This window comes from Sphaeramia orbicularis, chromosome 10 (genome assembly GCF_902148855.1).
Source record: "Sphaeramia orbicularis chromosome 10, fSphaOr1.1, whole genome shotgun sequence".
Taxonomy (NCBI): Eukaryota; Metazoa; Chordata; class Actinopteri; order Kurtiformes; family Apogonidae; genus Sphaeramia; species Sphaeramia orbicularis.
This window is the reverse complement of record NC_043966.1, coordinates 31,467,683-31,488,646: the sequence shown is the minus strand read 5'-3', so window position 1 is coordinate 31,488,646 and position 20,964 is coordinate 31,467,683. Positions and strand designations below refer to the sequence as shown.

The following is a 20,964-nucleotide window of genomic DNA, read 5'->3' as shown; positions in this document are numbered from 1 at the left end:
TTACATGTAGTGGAGTATTTGTCATAGGATGTGGTGGAACTTTCACTGAAGGAAATGATCTGAACACTTCTAACTCCTCAGTTCAGGACCCTGATTACTTCACACAGAAATCTGGGGGAACTTATGTGAAAAGGCAAACAATAAAAATCTCACACCTCCAAAATACATCAGAATGAACACTAAGGCTGAATTGGTAATTATACAGTAATTGTATCTTACTTGTCACCCATTTCTTATTTAAAAAAAAAAAAAAAAAAAAAAAAAAAAAAAAATAATAATAATAACAATTACTCCAACAGCTACCATGTTATTACTGAGCTGTAATTGTAAGTGCTACCCCTCATCAATCTAACATTTGAGGAGAATCAGTAGAAGGAATATGATGCAGAACGTATATGGTAAAAGTCAAAAATGTAGCTATAGTTTCATAACTAGATGCTTTGAAGTATTTCTGAAGATGTGACACTGACTGATCTGCACCCACATGGAAGATGCTTTTTCATATGCCTTTACTTTACATTCCACTCTGCCTATTGTTTGCCGCTAGTATGCATCAACATGGATTCATACATCTTTAAAGACGAGGCAAAAAGCATCAGTATGCATACCACAGTGAGAGAGAGATACTGTGGGAAAACAAACTCCCCTCTCGCTGTCTGAGTTAGCAGGACCTTCCATATGCTTGAGTAGCTGTTTATATTCCCCCTGGTGGATCACAGAGGTTGTGCTGCCTCTCTGTTCTCTATCCCTGGCTGGCCAAGTCCTCAGTGGCCTCTTCTACTTAACAGTTTGCACAAATCTCTCTTAAGCAGTCTCCTCCAGCAGTGATACTTGTAATATTTTTAGGAGCTGGACTTGGACGCAAAATGTGCATCATTCTGTGCAGCCAGAGAAGAAAGTCAAATGCATTTAAATGTTTGTTTCTGTTTCTGTTTCAGACAGATTTAGGGCCATCATTATGGAAAATGACTGCCTCAGAAAGAAATGTTGAGATTTTTTTTAAGCCCTCAGTCCATTGGAGAATTAAAATTAATTCTGCAGGAGAGATTCAAGTGTATTTTAAGACCTAGATAGAGTTACAATATGTGCTTGGACTGATCTCAGTAATACATAATACAATCAAAACATGCATCATGCTTTTCAGTTCTGTTTTATTACACGATGACCTGTGTTTCTATGAAATATGTAAATACATGCCAATGAATCTGCACATAGAAGCTCCTAACCTGCATAAGTAGCCCCCTCTCTGGGACAATGGACCCATGAGTTGATTATAATCATGAAGTGCTGTAGGGATAAACACCACGGTTTAGATTTTTTGCAAACATTGTTGTTTCATATGATAATGAAGGGGAAGCTTCCAGTTGTTGACGGGCATCTTGTTTTTGCAACACTACTGTGCATTAACATAATAATAAATGTAGGCTTTGAAGGTTTGGTTTAGTGCTAGATGGTCTAATATGGTGATCAGTCAAAATTCTTATGTTCTAGTTCTGCAATTACAGTACATATATTACAAAGCGATGTTTATGATTGCAGCAAATTCTACCAGTGTACAGGCTGCGGTCATTTTCTCTGCAGCACTATTAAACTCAGTCACACACATCGCGTTATGGCAATTGCCAGTGTTTGATGTACCTGGCTAACAGAGACCCACCACCCTGCACTGTCTCTCTGCTCATTGGCATGGAATCAATGCAGAGTTGCAGATGCGAGCAAAAGCTGCAGTAGATACACACACACACACACACACACACACACACACACACACACACACACACATACAGCTGCCTGTGTGATCACACCTTCATTGCAATATCAATACCACAGAGGTTTTCCACAGAGACAGAGTTCATAACCTCTAACACAATGCAACTTATATATTTCCACTTGGTAACGAGAAAGGGAATCACAAAGTAGGGGAAGGTTAGAGGGTAAAGAAATGGGAATAATTGTGTGTGACACAGTTTATATGGCTTATTAAAGAAGAATGATGAGCCACAGAGAAAGAGGTTATGCTTTTAAGTAAAATTATACTATATATAACTACTGCCTATGGCTTACATTGATAAAGGATTCTGAATTTAATACTTATACGATAGGTTTTATATGCTTTTGTCGGATCAAAGCAAGATGGAAATTGTTCACATGATTCATTTTCAGTGTAATAGACCATTTAGTTTGAATTGGGTTTAACTTCTGAACTATGTAAATGATCTCACGCTGTGATATTAACACAGGGATTCTATTGTGAAACATGTGTAGCTTATATTCTTAAATGTGGGTGAAAAAAAATGTCAAGCAGAATGCGTACTTACAGTCTCTGAATGCTGACTGATGGGCAGGAGGTTCTTTTTTCAGGCAGCGATCATCCTCAAATACTTACATGCACACGCACACACACAAGTGTCTGGTCGATGGCGTGTGCACCTGTTAGGAGATAGAAGGAGAGGCATTAGTGTTTAGACACACACACAGGATATTCAGGCTCAGTTTTGGTATTAAACACTTCTCTGTGATGAAGTAAAATCATGGACAGTGTGTATAATCTCAGTAACAAAATGAATAATGTTGTCGTACAAATAACCATGTGTATAAGTGAGACAAGTATAAATGTGGTGTCTGTGTTTCATTTTCGGATTTACTTATGTGTAGTATATTGCTTGACACTCTAATGCAGCCCATAAATGACCGTGAAAAAGAGCTGAGGGCTATCTGTTACTTTCATCTGCGTAATGATGTACTACGGAGTGGCTGAAAGCTGGGTTCCAAACACTGATTTGTGTTACGAGACAGTTGCAGTGACAGGTGTGAGGCTTTCTAATGTTTCAGATTTGGAACGAATCAGGGACGTAGACAGGCAATAGTGCAAAGTGAGATCAGCTACTCAGGGATCTGGTTTATTCACTGGTATCTCCGTTCATTTTATCCATGTACTGTAGAGCTGAACATGATTTAATTTGTTGCTGTACCACAGAGAACTGCTGGCAAGGTAGAAATAGTCTGAAAACTGAAATATGCGAAGGAATGTAATGTTATGAGTCTTAAGCTCAAACAGCTACACAAGTCCACTGCTGATGCTCAAATGTTTATGCACATTCTGTTCATGCTGGCATATTGAATTAACTGAAAATTAGCTGTTTAAATGTGGATGTGTTTCGCACTGCTAATCACATGAAGGCTAATTGAACTTGTCAGTTGAACTGAATTGAATTGAATTGAATTGAATTGAATTGAATGGAATTGAATTGAATTGAATGGAATGGTTTTGGATATATCAGCCTTGTGATGAGCATCTGGGGTAGATGGTTCAGGAGATGGATGGATGGATGGATGGATGGATGGATGGATGGATGGATGGATGGATTGTATTTATTGTCATTGTACACTGAAGCACAACAAAATTTGGATGCAACTCTCCATAACAAGGTGAAATAGAAAAGAAAAAAAATGGGAAAAAATGGCATAAATAACAATATGTTTTACAAAATTCTATATGCAAAATAAACCCAGTACAAAATATACTCAGTGACAGTACTGTATACAGCTTCAAGGTCTTCAGCTTAGTTTGTGATTTTCACTTCACAGTGGGTGGGAGACTATTTGAAGTGTGAATTGCCCTGGGGATGAACCAGAATGGTCTAACAAAAGTATCTGTAGACAGGGTGTGTAGGGTCTGTGTTAACAATAATTACTTTTAAATGTCAATAGTAATCCCAATCTTTTTATTTATATATAAAAAAAGCTATTTATAAGGGTACTAGCCTTTGTTGGATATCCTACCTACTATTTTTTTAGGCTGTTCCCTGTTAGTTCGAAGGTGTTTTATCTTTTTCAACCACATTATTCTATGATGCAGACTTCCCTGACATGCATTGCTTAACCTTTTACCTACAAAAAATTGATTATCTGTCCGTCCACCTCCTGCCCATTTCTGGAGGCCTTTATTCTTTTTTTAGCCTTTGTAGTTCACAGTCATGAGGAGACAGGAGACAAGAGGCAAGAAAGACAGGAATGAAATGCTTTGAACAAGGGTGATTGAAGTTCATGCTCAGTACATTTAACCACTTGGCTGCAGGCCACTCACACATGATCCTTTTAAGCAAATAAAACTACACTTCTTGACCTCTGTCTTACAATTAATACTCACTCACTCCATTTATCTGAACATAGAATCTTTATATCTAACATCATGGTCCTGGAATTTGTATCATAATGAAACTTCAAACCACATATGACTCTGTGGATTGATGGGAATTTGAGTTCTTGAACAGCCCAGATTCAAGTAATTTGGCTTTGGCTTGTTTTTTTTTTTTTTTTTACTGTATGCATTATCTGTGTGTCCTGTGTATTTTCAGAGATATGCTACCAAAAGGATCATTTGAACTATATGAAAAAAACACCCAACTTCACCACAAAAATGACAAAATGGATCAATATGTGAATGGGATTAAAACAAGTTGTCTTCATATTCTTCAATTAGTTGTGTGAATAACTGCAGGACTAAAGACTTAGTGAAGGGTGATGTTCTTAAATACAGAAAATCCTCAGAAGTTGGGAATGAATACAGAGGAATAAACACAGAGAATGTACAGGAGAAAAGTAATTGTGTCACATTTCAAACTTAGGATAAATGCAGTGTTTATTTTGTCTCTGTCTCTTATTTTTGCATTTGCCTGACCCTTTTTGCACCCCAACCAAGTTGTTTATGTGTCTAATCCTAACCAAACCTCAGTGATAACATAGGCACAGTCAAAATCCAACATTTACTGTATTGTCTCAGATAGTGTCTGAGTTCTTTATTTTTCTCAACAGCAGAAAGTACCAGACTTTTATTCAAAGAAAGAGTATTTGACACAGTGTGTCATTTCTAATTTTCTTTTTTAATAAGTGTAATTGATCCTATTTAGTACAAATCTTTATTTTGATCTGTTGCCTTTTGTGATATCAAACATACTGCACAGTGCTTTTCTACAAACACTACACTTCCTTAAGCATGTTGAAATGAAAGGATTACAGCGTTTTAGTAGGAAAAAAATCCTTCACTGCTTAGCAGAGCTTTTATTGTGTGTGATTAGTATTTTTCTGTCACAATTGTAAGTTTCTACAAACACCAGTTTAACTGAAAAAATCCAACACAAACATACAACATGTAACATGAAACCAAGGAATGTGTTGACTGTAGATGTAATACAATAAAAGTACTCTGTGTTCCATGATTGTGAAAAAAAGCCTCTGTTTTGCTGTGTTTGACCATCATCATGGACATTACCATTATCGTCATCATAATAATTATTGTCATCGCTATCCACACAAATCACAATGATAAGAAGATTGGATTCAGAATCAGCATAGTGAGGCCTGAAGAGGTTTCAGGACCATGGACAGCGACTGCCTCAAGACAGCATTAAGGTTATTACGTCCTCTTAATCAATGGACCTGGTCGAAGGCGATTACTAATATATACAAATGGGAATAAAAATAAAGGTTTTCCAACTTTATGGGCAACAGCGGAGTTGGATTATATTATGAAATGTATGAAGTTAAACTTGTAGAAGTGAAGAGGACCGTCTAGGGGACAAAGTGATTCAGAAAATGTATGAATAAATTAATTAATGGATGAATGAATGAATGAATGAATGGATGAATGAATGGGTGGGTGGGTGGATGGATGGATGGATGGATGGATGACTGAAAGTGTCCATTGTGCTTAACTGGTAGAACATTACATGACAGACACCAAATGATTATCCTTTTTTCCCCTTCCTGTTCTTAAAAATTGGCTTTTATTGGAGACCTGGCTTATAACTGACTGAGAGAATATGTAATATTTTTAAAACTATGAAACGCATTTTGTGCATGCCAGTTTTACACTTATGTAGTATGTTATAATGAAAATGAATAGAAATTGGCTATTTTGTCCTTCAAGATTGAAGAATAGTTCAATAAAGAACAGCAGTATCTAGTTCTTAAATAACTAACAACACCAGAACCAACCATCCTGACACACATACAGTATCTGTGTGACTTTGTCTGGTGTGTGTATATATGTGTATATAGGTGTGTATGTGTGTGTGTGTGTGTGTGTGTGTGTGTGTGTGTGTTTTCAGGCAGCAGTGTCCTTTCAGTACCAGACCTTTCCCAGATGGCTAAAGGCAATAGTTGCTGCATTTAATGACTGAAATTGAATGACACTGCAGTCATCATCATTCTTGTTAGACAGTAATGGTGAACATGTTGGAGCCTGTTGAACTTCTTATCTTGTGTACAGACTCAGTTCTTATTTAATAAATCATGCTCCAGCATTTTCTTTTGTTCCTTTATTTACTGAATGTTCATATTGACTTTACAGTGATTTATTATTATTATTATTATTATTATTATTATTATTATTATTATTATTATTATTATTAATAATAATAATAATAATAATAATAATAATAATAATAATATGATGATGATGATGATGATAATGATGATGATGATGATGATGATGTGATATTGGACACATAGGTGATATCTGCCTACCTAATGGCACTCCAAATACTTTTCCCCAGCACAGTGTTCCAATTTAAATAAGCTCAAGAACATTCCATTGATTTCATAAAAGCACAAATGATATGTTACAAAGATGCACTCCCTGTATCTTTTGATCCAGGCTGAGATAGATGGAGATTCACTGAAACCCGGAGAACTCATACATAACAGTCTCCCACAGTTTCTTACAACTAACCCAGGAGGATTTTTTTTTTTTTTACACATCAAATTTAGAAACCAAGATAATAATCAGGTCTGACAAAAAAGTAGGAGGATATTAATTAGCACCAAAGACCTGAAAGAGTAAGAATAAATGTTTCATTAGCTTCTACAAAACAGGAACTCCTTAACTGCAGTGGACACCAAAGCTGATGTGTTTGTAATGAGATACTGTTTTTTTTTTTAGCTGCAAGTGTCAGAAGAGCACTTATACAACATGAAAATCTACTGATAGCGCAAATGATGTGAGGAAATACTGCACATAGGGGAAGCAACAATTAACACATCTCACATCAATCATACTAACCAACCAGGCTCAACAGAATGGAAAGATATGAATCTGATTCATTTAGTTTTAGTAGTAGTTTTGTGGTTTGTTTAGTAGATCTTCCCCACTTTCCGTTAATATGACATCCATGCTAATGAAGGTAATAAATGAACCAGCAGTGTGAATTGTGTAAACACATCTTTCTGACCTGCCCTATCAATTTGGCTATTAATTATTATGCTGAGGTTTGAGATAATTATTTGGAGATAATATTAACATTTATCTCATTAGAGTTATATTTCCAGTTGCATCCTATCATTGAGAAACTCACTGACACACATTATACAACACTTCTGCTGAACTATTTCTTCGGTGTTGTGTCAAAGAGCGGCTGGGAAATGTGAAGCCTGATTGCATCATATGGAAATCATGCTCTGCTGGAAGCGTCAATACCAATAACATGCTGATTTCACAGTCTAAATTCGAGTTTTAAACTTGCCAGGTCATCATTATAATGATTATGATGATTTTTTTATAACTTCTTTTTTTCACAGTTGTTACTTTTACATAATGAAAATCATTACTGGTGTTATAATGAAAGGGAATCTGATAAATGACTCAGTGTCATTATTCTGGGTTACAAATGCTCACATGTTCCTGGAAGAGTTGAACTGAGGACTTGTGAAAGTTAAAGTCCCATTTCTCATTCTGTCTTAATGAAGTCTAGAAAGCTCATAAACAGATTATCTTTGCACAAGACTTTTTTTTTGTTGTTGCTTGAGAGAAACAACTAATAGAAAATAGGGAGATGATGCTTTACAGTGGCACCTAAGACTTTTGACTGTGCTAAATAATTATAATAAATCAATAGTTATTCAATATTTGATTTGATCTTTTAGTTCTAAAATAAAAACAGACCAGTTACTTCCACAAAATGTCAGCTCGTGTGTGTATGTAAAGATTTAGGAGGATTTCAAGTGATGTAATGGTAAAAATGGAAATATTATGCAGAATCATGTTTTCATCAGTGTATAATCACCTGAAAATACTTTCATTTGAGGTTTTAAAAGCTGTAATTGCAACAACACTTTGGAGCAAAGAAAATTTAATTACAGATTAAAACTGTATCTGCCAACAGGTTAAATTGACCAATTGTGCATTAAATATCATTGAAGCGCCCCACTTTTTTAAACATTTCTTAAATTCACCTTATGTTACTTTCTCTGTTGTTCAATATATCGCAACAGCATTTGTTTATGTGTGATTTGAAAGAACCTGACAAGGTAGGTAGGCAGGTATTTTTTTCTGATACCAATGTTATTACCCCATCTCCCGAAGGGAAGCAAGGGGTATTGTTTCTAGTTCAGTTTGTTTGTTTGTTTGTTAAAACTCTAGCAGCAAAACTATTGGTTTAATTCATATTCATACCAAATTGGGTTTATAGATTGCCAGTGACCCAGAATAGATGTGGTTGTATTTTTGAAAAAGTAGGTCAAAGTTCTTTTTTTTTTTTTTTATTTTTAAAATCTTTTTTTTTCTCCCATTTACTTATAATGGGCAAAATTTCAAACGTCTATAAAAACACAAATTTTGTTTCAGTTTTCTTCAACCTTGGCACATATATAGAGGCAATTGATATACTGACATAAGCACATGCATAGACATGATCAGCTGGATCGATGCCAAAATAAGCTACAATATGTGCAAGGGGCGGGGTTTGTTTTGCCTGGCACCACTTGTAAATTGATTTGTACTGATCTGTGCAAAGTGATTAGTGTTATACATACTTTACACACAGGGTGACTATACAAACTTATGTTATGACTTGACACTCTTTAGGGAATGGAATGATTTAATACACTGGCATTTGTATGCACGAGAAATGGCGTATAGGTAGATTTGACCCATTTGACCATAGTGGGTCATACTGGGTTGTATCGGTAGCACAGTGGTCTGCTGTTTTAACACTTATCCCTCAGAGCTGGACGGGCCAGTTGCACCGGGGCCTCTCTTTGTTAAGTTAGCGCCACGTGAGTTTCTTCTGGATCCTCCCATTTCCCCCTCTACCAAAAAAATGGTATAGGTAGATTAATTCTCCCGTCAGTACCCTATCAAAGTACTGCTGGAGATCCGGATTTAGTCCCTGAGTGGCTTCAATGGCAGCTCACAGCTCCCAATGAGCTAAGTGCTAATGCTAATGCTAGGTATTAGGACGAGTAAAATGTAGAGATCGACTTCCCTGCGGGGATAATAAAGGGAGTTAAACTTTAACCTAACCTCATGTAACTTAACTTTTTAAATATTAGTTAGTTATATAATAACCTAATATGGTTTTAGTGTTAATCATCCAATGTCATCCCTGCACCACCCTCTAAAAAACTTAACACATTGTGCCTGTGACATGAACTATCTTTTGCCATAAAACCCATGAAACTATTGAATTGAACATCTGTGTCAAATACCTGAATAAATATGATAGATTGTCAAATTGTTAAAAAAAAAAAAAAAAAAAAAACTCTAGGGTTTTATTTATTTACTTATTTATTTATTTATTTATTTATTTATTTATTTATTTATTTATTTTTGAGCTATTATTTCCCTAATAGTAGACTAATGGTACCCATCAACTTCTATTGACACCAGTTCCTACTGATACGGATTAAACCGAATTAGCTCAGATTATATGCATGTTTCAGTGTGGATCAGAACCATTATTCCCTTATCTACACTCACTAAAAATTACACAATGAACTTTAAAGTGATTCTTTGTTATTAACTTGTTTGCATATTTCACACAATCTCCAAAGCTGCACATGCTACATTATTTAGTTCTTTTCTTCAGAAATAATGTCAACTAATGCCTAATTCCTTGTCAAATTACTTTGAGGTTTACTCAGCTAATTGGTGAATGTCTTTACAATTCAGCTAGTGCTTTATTGAAATCTGAATATCAGATCAACATGTAGCAACACAAGTAATACTTCTTACTGTTTTGTCTTCTCATCTTTCTCATCTACTTTTACATTAATCCATGACCTTTTCTGCCTCCTATCCATAGTTTGATGAGTAAACAGATCTTGAGTGTTTGTTCATCCTACCCAGACTGTTTTGTCGCAGATTCTTCCCTGCCCCTCCTCAGCCTCAGCTCCTCCCCTCCCCGTGGACGCAGGTATAACAGAACTGCTTATTTGTCCTGTGCAAACAGTGTCTGTCTTCACCTTTCTATCTTTGCATTTTCCTCGTCCTCTCTCTCTCTGCTGGGGTTACTTCTGTAGCCGTGGTAAACACATTTTAACTTTGTGCTCTTTGAGAGGTTTGATCATATTACACACACCTGATGGTCACAACATCCAATGCTGCCTGTTCTGACCGTCAAACCAGATCTGCTCTTGTGTAGGTAAAAAAAATACTGATTCTGAAAAAAACTGAAAAATACTCATGATGAGAAGCACACCATACCATTATCTAAATCGGAAGCTTTGTCATATTTAATTCATGGGTAGCATACAGTACACAATATCCATACATCAACAGTACACCCACTGGGCTGGCGCCTGCTGTGTTGCCATGGCAACATCATAAGATGTCTCACGGCAGGTACAATTTGCCATCATCAGTAATTGGGGCTCATTAGCCCATGTGGTGAGGAATGTCAACCCTTAAACACAAAAAGAAAATAAGTGAAGATAAAGAAACAGATGAAAGTGAGTGTATATTAGTGGTGGAGGAAGAACTCTTTTACTTAAGTAAAGCAGCAATAACACAGTGTAAAAATACACTGTTACAGGTTAAAGCTCTGAATTCCAACTTTACTTAAACAAACTGGAAAACTGTTTGCTTCAAAATACACTCCAACTACCAAAAGTACAAGCACCAAATGACCCCCTTCATAATAATATGGGCATTTCTGGGTTGTAAATAATTGATGCATTAACATGTTCATGTTAATGTTGCAGCTGGTAATACGACTTGTTTTATTTACTGAGCATACCATTTGGCTGTTTAATCTATTAGACTGCACCTTCATTTTAAGTTTATTTCATTTTAGACAATTCTATATATGTCTAAAAAGCAACCAGTGACTAAAAGTAGAGAAGTAAATATCTGTGATATTTGTACTCAGTTAATATTTGCACTAATTTACGAATAGTATTTCAGCATATTTTATGTTTTAGTCAAGACAATGGAAACCAAGACCAAAGCATGACCGAGATCATAGTGTGTCGAGGCCCAGACAGGACCAAGACTTCAAAGGGCTGACACCAAGTCAAGAATAGACCAGATACACAGAAAGGGCATTATGGAAGACAAATATCACTCCAATCAGACTATGACATCAGATAAACATCCAATTTTTCTGCCGTAACACTGAACATTAACCATCTTTAAAGGTGATTGTTTGTCTTGCATTTTACTGCTAAGCCATTGTGTGGTAAAATACCTACTTATGTCTGCAGGCTCTTATCCTGTTGTACTAGAAACTACAGCACCAGATGACTTACAATCTTTTGAATGGTCCCAGGGTGACATTTTACATGTTTTACTGTGATCAAAGAAAGATATTGCTGCTTTACATAATCCCTGTAGGGGGGAGTAATGTATATAACTGATTGGCATCTGTATTACTTTCTTAACCTACCTCAGTGGGAATGGGAGATAATATGTGTGTAAGTTTACATCTAAAAGGAGAGTTTAAAAAATGCCTCTTTTCAAATCACTGTAATAATGTGAACACATAAATCAGAACGTGCACAAGCCATTTAGTGATATCCCTGTAGCTGTAGTCTCAACCAATTGTAATACACTGTTGCCAATAAAGTTGGAATAAAATATTTTTACTTCTTGTCAAGAAATGATTGTGACAATGTGATTCATTTTTGATGAAGTTTTTCTGGGACTCAGTATGTAATCATTGTACCTGGTCAAAGGTGAATACTGATGTGTGTAAATAGGAATAAAAAGAGAAATGTGTCTGAAAACAAAATTATTCCAATTTTATGGACAACAGTGTAAAATCACAAGACTGAGATGAGACCAAGACTGATCTCAAGGACTACAACCCTATTAAATACATTTAGTTACATTCCACCATTATATACTTGTATTTTTGACCACCAGCTTTATCATTATTGTTATCTTCATCCACACTAATCCCAGTGATTAGAAGATTGGGTTCAGATCAAGGTTATTATTGTTAAGGAAAACTAATGAATTGACAAAAACTAGAATTAAAAAAATTTTGTTAACTGAAATAAATAAAAACTATAATTAAAAGAAAAAATGATAACTAACTGAAACTGGATTGTGTGCTTGTAAAACTAACTAAAACGTATAAAAATTGTGGATAAAGTTCCCTTCGTTTTCATCTTTATCAATGTCAGATTGATATGAAATTGATTTGTTTCGCTCAAGCAATTTTAGCTGGTGGCACCATACAGAACTTCACGGTCTGTCACTTGTCGTCACTTGTCATTTAGAGTTGGTTTCTCATCCCCACTCTACCTGGCAACATGGAGACTAAAGTTGGGAGAAAGCAGCAGAGTCCTGTATGGGATTTCTTTGAATATGACGGCAAGGAAAGTAGAAGATATGAAAAAAATAAAACTAAAATAAAGAATTTAGAAGAAAAACTAAAACTTCTAAAAATTAACAAACCTGCTCTAAAACTAATTGAAACTAACTGAATTAGAGAAAAAAAGTCAAAACTAAATAAAACTAAAATGTAATGAAAAATCCAAAACTATTATAACCTTGGTTAAGATCCAGCACTGTGAGCTCGAGAGGTTTCAGCACCATGGACAGCGACTGCACCTCACTACCGAATCCAGTCTTATTCTACACTGTCACTTTGACGGTGATGTGACGTTTCAAAAACATCTTCCAACTGAAAAGTGAGATCACAGGACCAGCAAAAGCTAGCATGCAGATATTACAACTTACGTGGACAGTTTATCCTGTGGGAGGCATAAATGTTTATATTATGTAAATGTTGTAGCAGCTCATCTGATAACTGTTAGACATTTCACTTAAAACCACACTGTGTCACTGAAGACAAAGTCAAGGATACATCATTATGGACCCATAACTGCTGATGAGAGAAAATGTGACCTGCTTATGGGTCATTGGATCCTCAGATTCATTATTTTTACATCAGTACTAGTTGTTATATATTTCACATCTTAAATGACGTTTCATCAAACACTCACCTATACTTGTGAATACCTCCAGTATACCTAATGACACCTCATTTATTTTTGTATTTCATGAGATTCATTCTTTCTGTGCTTCTTTTTCTCAGGTCATGCTGCTTATCCTTTAACAGCCAGCATCGCATGTTGACCTGCTGCTGAAAACAACCTCCTGGACCATCCCATCACACACTGAAAGTAATGACAAACAACAAAATGTAATGTCTATCACTGGTGTTCTTCTACACAGGCAGGATGGTAAGAGTGTCCCTTTTATAGCTGTCAGATGCCTGAAAGAATGGCATGCCGCATGCATTGTGCTTTCTGTCAGAAGCATTACTTTTTCCTCTCCACCTGCTCTGTCCTTTCTTCAGTAGACATTCACTTCCTCCACTCACTAATGGAAGCCTCAAAAGGACTATTAAACAATTCAGATATATTTAACAAACCTCTTAGCCATTTAATTTTCTGCATTAGCAGGGATGATTCAATGGGAAAAGCTGAGGTAAGGTGTCAGCTAAAAGCCCATAATGAAGCACACTGTTTGTCAGGCAAGAAGATAAGGCCTGTAATTGCTCAGGGTCGTGTATTGTCAATATGCAGACTTAATGCCTTCTAAGTCTAAGAGCAGGTGCTTTGGCATTTTTCCTTGGCAAGATAACACATGAATTTCACCGATGGAACTGTCAAATCCATATGAAATGGATAAATTGAAAGTCATTGGAATTTGGATATCAATAATAAACCTGCTGAAGTGTCCAGGCTTAGTGATATCGCAGTGGTCCAGCTGTTATTAGGTTAAATGGTTTCACTTTAATTCAAGGCTGTGAATCTGTACAGTAGCCTATGTCTATCTGCCTCTGCACACATGCTCATACTAGGGCTGTGTGGCCACACATGTACACATTGATTTATGGGTTCTGTGTTTGATTGCCTTGCCTTTGATGTTCTCACGAGGAATTGACTCGGTTTAGCTTTTAATGGAAAGCTGTGGGTTGTCCTTCTCGCACTCTGCTCTCTGCTGTGGCATGCTTCACTCTAAAAAAAGGAATACTTGCCAATTAAGATAGTAAAACCCCAGGTGTTGTTCTCAGCAGCCAGTTCTCGCTCGCTGTGGGAGTGAGAGGTTGACAGGTGTGTCTGTAGAAATTAAAGATGAGAAGGACTAAGTTTGGAGCTGTGTAAACACACAACAAACTCTAAAAGGAGGAACTAGGGGAACAAAAAGGAGACTGTGTTGCATTTTGTTTGTTTCCCCCCAGAAAGTAACAGTGAAACAACCCATAATAAAATATAATACAGTTGTTAGATCTAACATGTCATGACTTCCCTAAGATTTTTTAAAGCAGCATATGACTTTCATCACAGTTTTTTTTTTTTTTTTTTTTAATTTGTAAAACCAGAGTGATAGCCTAATTATCACTAATCCATTAGCCTTTCCATGCTTTTGCACCTGAATCACTTCCCTCAAGATAAACAACTTCAAAGATGACTCCATCATAAACACGGTTTGGTTGGTTACATATCAAACTGACTGTCACTCTGGGTTTTTTTTTTTTTTTTGGGGGGGGGGGGGTTGTTGCAAAGTGCATTGAATTTTGTTGAATTTACTGTGAGAAATTATGTTACTGGCCTTTGACCTTCCATGACAAAGTGCCATGGTGTCATCATTTTATCTTATTATTCATTTATTTATTTTGGGAACAATGTAATGAAACATAATAAACATATAGAAGATCTGATGTTTTGTTCTAACAGAGCGTAGCATTTAGCTACTTCACCACACCCATCCTTGGTTGACTTTTTATTATACAAAAGTTGTTACCAAAGCATGTCTTGTGAGGTCACAGTGACTTTGACCTTTGACCCTAATCTGATTAGGCCATCTTTTCAGTTCAATTGAATGCTTTTTCCACATTTGAAAAAAATCCCTCAACATGTTTTTGAAATATGATGAGGAAAAACAAAGCCTTTTTATAGCCTTTATTATGTAACAAACCAGTTGATACTGGGTAAAATTAATAAGAGAACAAGTGATAAAATAATACATATATGCAGTATCAGGTGTCATAGAACTAGGCAGCAAAGACATTACAAAATCTTAACATTTTGAAATCCAATTGACCATGCACTGAAGGAGAATCTTCAGATAATCTAATCTCTAATTGAAATATGCACAAATAATTTGAGATTTAAAAAAAAATGAAAGCTAAACCACAAACTCTGAGATATTATCCAGATTCTCATGCCTGATGGAGCATGAGCCTTGATCTCTTGGGGACACAGGAGTAAGTATAAACATTCTGTCATAACAAAAACAGAAAACTGAATGAGTCTGAATAAGGCACTAGTCAGAGAGAAGCACTCAATACATGAGAACTGAAAGTGAAATGTTTATAGCCTGTTTTAATATCTGTCTACAGTAGACAGATGGAAATCTGCTCAATGAATTTTATAATCTGTTTCTTGGGTGTTTAGATGACTAAAACTTCCATGTTATAAAAATAAAATATCCATTACAGCTGCAGGTGTCATGTGAGGAGCTTTTCCAGATTTGTTATTGTGGTCCTTGGGGATCTCCCCTCTGCAGGCTGGAGGGGACTTTTTTGCTGCAATACTTCAAGTGTCCACTGGGGAATTGGCAACATTCCTGAGTGGTGCCATCAGATCTCATTAGTATCATTACCCTGATCTACTAATACCACCTGTGGCCCCTCCCTGGTGGCAGTTAGTGTGCGAGCTTTGATTTGTTCAGCTGTATAAAGAATGCTGTACTATGGAAGACATGCAATGTGTTTCACAACTTTTCTATGACTGCAGAACTAAATGAGAAACCTCTTAAGCATCTGGACCCAAATCCCATTTATTGGTTGGAGGAAAATGTCATGCATTGCCTCAACTTCAAAAGTTAGCATGACATTTCTTTTTTTTTTTTTTTTTTTTTTTTTAACATTTTATTCTAATTATTTTTATTCTACCCAACAGTATGATTCTGATGATGCCCACAGCTGCCTCCTCTACAAGCCTCTCTGAAAATGACAGCCAATTCAGGTTTATCTCTTCTTACCTTAGCACTCCTACCCTTTTAAATATCTGCTACTTAGCGTTAACCTAAATAATGCTCTTCAGTAACCTACAGAGGGTATACTGATGTTTTTCCCTGAGGCCCAGCATAGACCTTACCCAACTCATTATGATGATTTACTTTTAAGCTTGATGTTTACACCCCAGGACAATCATCCAGGATTACTTAATGAATACAGAGAAAAAGAAGGCCTAAAGGAGAGCAGTGAATAGGAAGGTGGGCAACTAATTAATGTAGTCTTTTCACAGAATAATGATTTGGTCTTCTGCGTGCGAGACAGTCTGTGGCAGTGCTGACGGGAGGTTGTTGGATGATAACCAATTTCTAATGCCTTGCACATCTCAGAGATAAGGTGAAATTGGCTGCAGTCATGGGACACCTGATATTTGCTTGTCTTTGGAATTATCTGAATTACTGAGGTAATTTTCAACCAAGGCTGGACTTGAGATCAACTCACATCATAATAACATTATGCTATATTTTGTGACCTAGTTCTTACTTTTTTGCTCAATCAGGGTTGGTTTTGTATTTACACAGAGCAGAATTAAATGTAAAAAAAAAAAAAATGCCAATAACCAACAGGGATCCAAATAAACAGTGAAGAGACTTTGAAGGGATTGGTATGAATCTGCTTGTCAGCATGATGTTCTTTGCAAACATAAAATCGAACAGTAACAGTAACATGTTGGATTTTAACCCACTTCTGTACAAGATTTCAAAAAATAAAAGTAGGGCTCAGTTAGACTTGGGTACATTAATAATTTATTTGACAGTGTCCCCTGCAGGCATCAGGAATCAAGAGTTTGTGTTGCGCTTGTTTTTGTTAAAACACAACACAGCAAAACAGCTTAAGGTTTAAGCTCTAGATATTCAAATAGTAGATGTGGAAGAAACATATCAGATCCCACATCTGCTTTCAGTGTATCCTGAGAGATATTTTAAATTGTAAACAAAATAATCTTGTGAGACAACATTCTGCAGCTTTAATCCATTTCATCCTCCTTATATTTAAATTCAAAACAAAAAGTGTGTAAGCATCTTTGGCAGGACGATTTGTTACGCTGTCTGAAACATCACATCTTAAGAAAGACAGCCTCTGCAAACTTGGGTTCATGCAGGTATTAGTTGAAATGCCAGGCTGTGAGTCTCTAAAGCCCAAGGCCAAATTAAAGAAAGAGAAACACCGATCAGAGCAGATCTATGCTTTCAATGCAAGTACACATGAGAAACACAACATATCTTCAAAGCGTAAAAGGCACAGCACATTGTCACTGACTCTCAAAACCACATATAGTGTTTGCAGATTTGCTAAACGGGGATGATGGGTTATTGCTCTTTCAGGCAAGAGGAGAAGCTGCATAAAATCACAGTGAACATCAGCACAAAGGAGCCCAAACACAGATGATGTTGCAAAATACGATTGCATTTTGGCTATAGCAATACTACAGTTACAGTCTGGTTAGAATTATGCACAAATAGAACTTAGTTAGGATTAGGAAAAGACCCTGGTTAGGGTTTAAATATGAATGTTCCATGACATATTTTACTATGGTTAACTTGAATTTCCTTGGAATTTTTTGGCATTTCCATTACATGACACCAGCTACATCAGCCCTGCAATGAACTGGCACGGTCACGGTGAACCCCACTTTCACTTGTTAGTCAGTTTAGGCTCCGGCACCCCCGCAGCCCACTTGAGGACTAAGAGGTTCAGTAAAAGGATGGGATGGATGGATTATTTTCAGTGCCACATTTGCTGAAATTCCAATTTAGCCGATTAGACACTTAAAAATGACATGAAATTATGCAGATTAATGATGGGTGGATGCAGAATATTTACTTTATCAGTACATATGTGTGTCATGCTGTCATGTACTGGCAGAGGCCGACCATTTGCACTGATGATGATGTCACAGTACGTTTATGTTGTATCCCGTTTACGACCACTCACACTGATGGGTTACAACACCTGCTGTGAAAATACCAATAAGCCAATAAGCCAAACGGTGTAAACTCAAGGCATGTTGAGTTGATACCATCAAAGCTTTACTCTGTGTTTGAAAGGAGAATAAACACTGTTCTCTGGTGTTTAAATCCACAAGGTTTTTTTTTGTTTTGTTTTGTTTTTTACATAAAATATCCACTACAGTGTCCTCTAGCTAAAGAATCTGGTCCAACATAACAACACCACCAGGTTGTTCAGAGCTTTTATATGCACTTTTTCATATAGCTGCAAAAGTTACCAACAATAACACAGCTCCTTAAGTCTTAAAGCCCCAGAACTATTTTTGTGGCATCTTCCAAATGAACTTCTCTTTACATATAACCTTTCTTGAGTGATTTGTCACCAATTATTATCCCGCCCACTGAAGGAGAGGCAAGGGGTATTGTTTTTAGTTCAGTTTGTTTCTTTATTTCTTTGTTGGTTTGTTAACACTCTAGCAGCAAAACTACTGATTGAATTCATACCAAATTGAGTTTATAGATTGCCAGTGACCAAGAATAAATATAGTTTTATTTTGGGAAAAGTAGGTCAAAGTTCAAATTTTTATGAATTTCTACAATTTTTTTTTTTTTTCCCACATTTACTTATAATGGGCGAAATTTCAAATGTCTATAAAAACATCAATTTTGTTTCAATTTACTTCAAATTTGGCACATGTACAGAGGCAGTTGATATGCTGACATCACATGATGATGATAGACATGATGACATCAGCTGGATCGATGCCAAAATAAGCTACAATACGTGCGAGGGGCGGAGCTTGTTGTGGGGGAGGAAGCACATATTTTTATGTATTTAATTTACTGATGTTCATAAAAGCGCATCGTACATTTAAAGGTTATTAAATCAGAACAGATAAAACAGAAGAAAAAAATTTTTTTTCAGCAAAATATGTCATTAATTGAATATAAAAACTAGCGTCTACAACCACTGTCACTTGTCAAACTATATGGGTTTTACTGCTGAATGAGTGTTGCAGCAGATGCTCATGTTGACTACTGAGCCTCTGAGCAACCAATAACTGATCTGATACTTCTGAAAGGCTGAAAAACTACATTTTACTTGAAATATTTTAATGTATTGATAGAATGAGTGTTATTAATAATATGAAACATTTTATAATAGTAGATTATTTTGGTTGCTGGTGGCTGTTTAGGTCTTTGAGGGTTAAACAACCGACTACTATGTATAATTTCTGCAAGTTCTACTATGTCCTTTTGACAGGACTGTTCTAAACCTGCAGAACCTGTCTCTGGTGTTATTTTCTTTCACCAGTGTACAGTGTAGTTGCTGCATGTGCACAGTAAGAGTGTCAGCTACTGTTTAGTGCACTTTGGAAAACCATCAAATGAACAAATAGTCTTTCTTTCCACCTGAATAGTTGAAAAAGCTCTGGAAAAAACAATTGTACACATGCTGCTGCTTTTATTGATTTTTTTAAAGAGTGATTTGCACGTCACATAGCTGTAACAAGTAGATTTTGTTCAGTTCTGTTCCACTTAAAGGTTTAACTCTAAATACAGAGAATTGCTTCCATGTGCATGAACACTAATGAAATGTCCTCAGTCACCTTCTGTGAAATATATCTAAGCACAAGTGTTAATGTTTCTGCACTTTCACTGTAATTCACTATATCACCTGAATGCCTCATATAGTCTTTTACAGCCCACTCATGACGGCTGTGGAGTGTGTCCTTCATTACGTGAACAAACCCCATGATCAGCAGAAGGAGTTTACGTCAGCAACCAGAACACCTGTGACTAATCATGTCTTTCGTTGCACTCTCCCCTTTTCTCTTATAATGTCAAACACTGCCCAAAATACACCCCCTCACCACCACTTAGTTGCTCTGGGTTGAGAAAATTACTATTATTCATGCAGTATTTGCTGTGAAAGCAGCACTGTGAAGGAGGCAGCAATATTTAGTGATCAGAAATGCCATTTACTCATTTGTTTGAGTGTTGTCATCAATAACGTTTAAAGGGGTCATATTTTGTTAAACCCACTTTTATTAGTCTTTTGTACATTTATTTGTGTATTTGGAATAGTTCAAAAAGTTTGAATTTGAACCCTCCAGGTGCTGCGAAGCTATCTTTATATTCATTTTGGCGAACATCGAGTGGATTTCAACCTTGTTTTAATTCCTTCCTAATTTGCTATGTCTATAACTAGTTACATCACGACATTTGCACATATAAGGTCAAGACTTCTGACGAACATTTCTCAGAGTATGATATAATTGTTTGTCAGCAGCAGCAGTTGTTGTCCATACTGAAAATATGTCCAAATTTCAAGCCAATTTCTAAAATATTCAGTTGTTGGTTGTATTAACAAACTCAAGTGGCTGAATGGGACAGAAAGCACGGTCAACAACCTGGAGGGGGTGGGGTGTGAAGTGGCTCATTTGCATTTAAAGGGCCAGTGCTCAAAACGACCTTTCTGGTGTCATTACTCAAAAATAGGGTTGAAGATGGACCTGTGGAGTTGAATTAATGAAGAATTCAGACCCAAGCATAGCATTTACAGTTTATGTAGACCACAGGGAAATCTTTTAAAATGCATAATTCCATTTTAAATAAAAGCAAAATATCACTCCTTTAAATGCATCAGACATCTTTGTGATATCGGGCTACATATTACATAATCAGCTGTATAAACAGCA

General features: G+C 36.3%; 1 protein-coding gene across 1 annotated transcript in view; it reads right to left on the bottom strand.

Moving 5' to 3' along the window:
• frmpd3 (FERM and PDZ domain containing 3) overlaps nt 1–20,964 on the bottom strand; it is a 90,096-nt gene that overhangs the window by 49,693 nt on the left and 19,439 nt on the right. The window contains exon 2 of the mRNA XM_030145952.1: nt 2,319–2,430. The gene's annotated coding sequence lies outside the window, so the exon portion shown is untranslated. The remainder of the gene's footprint in view (nt 1–2,318; nt 2,431–20,964) is intronic.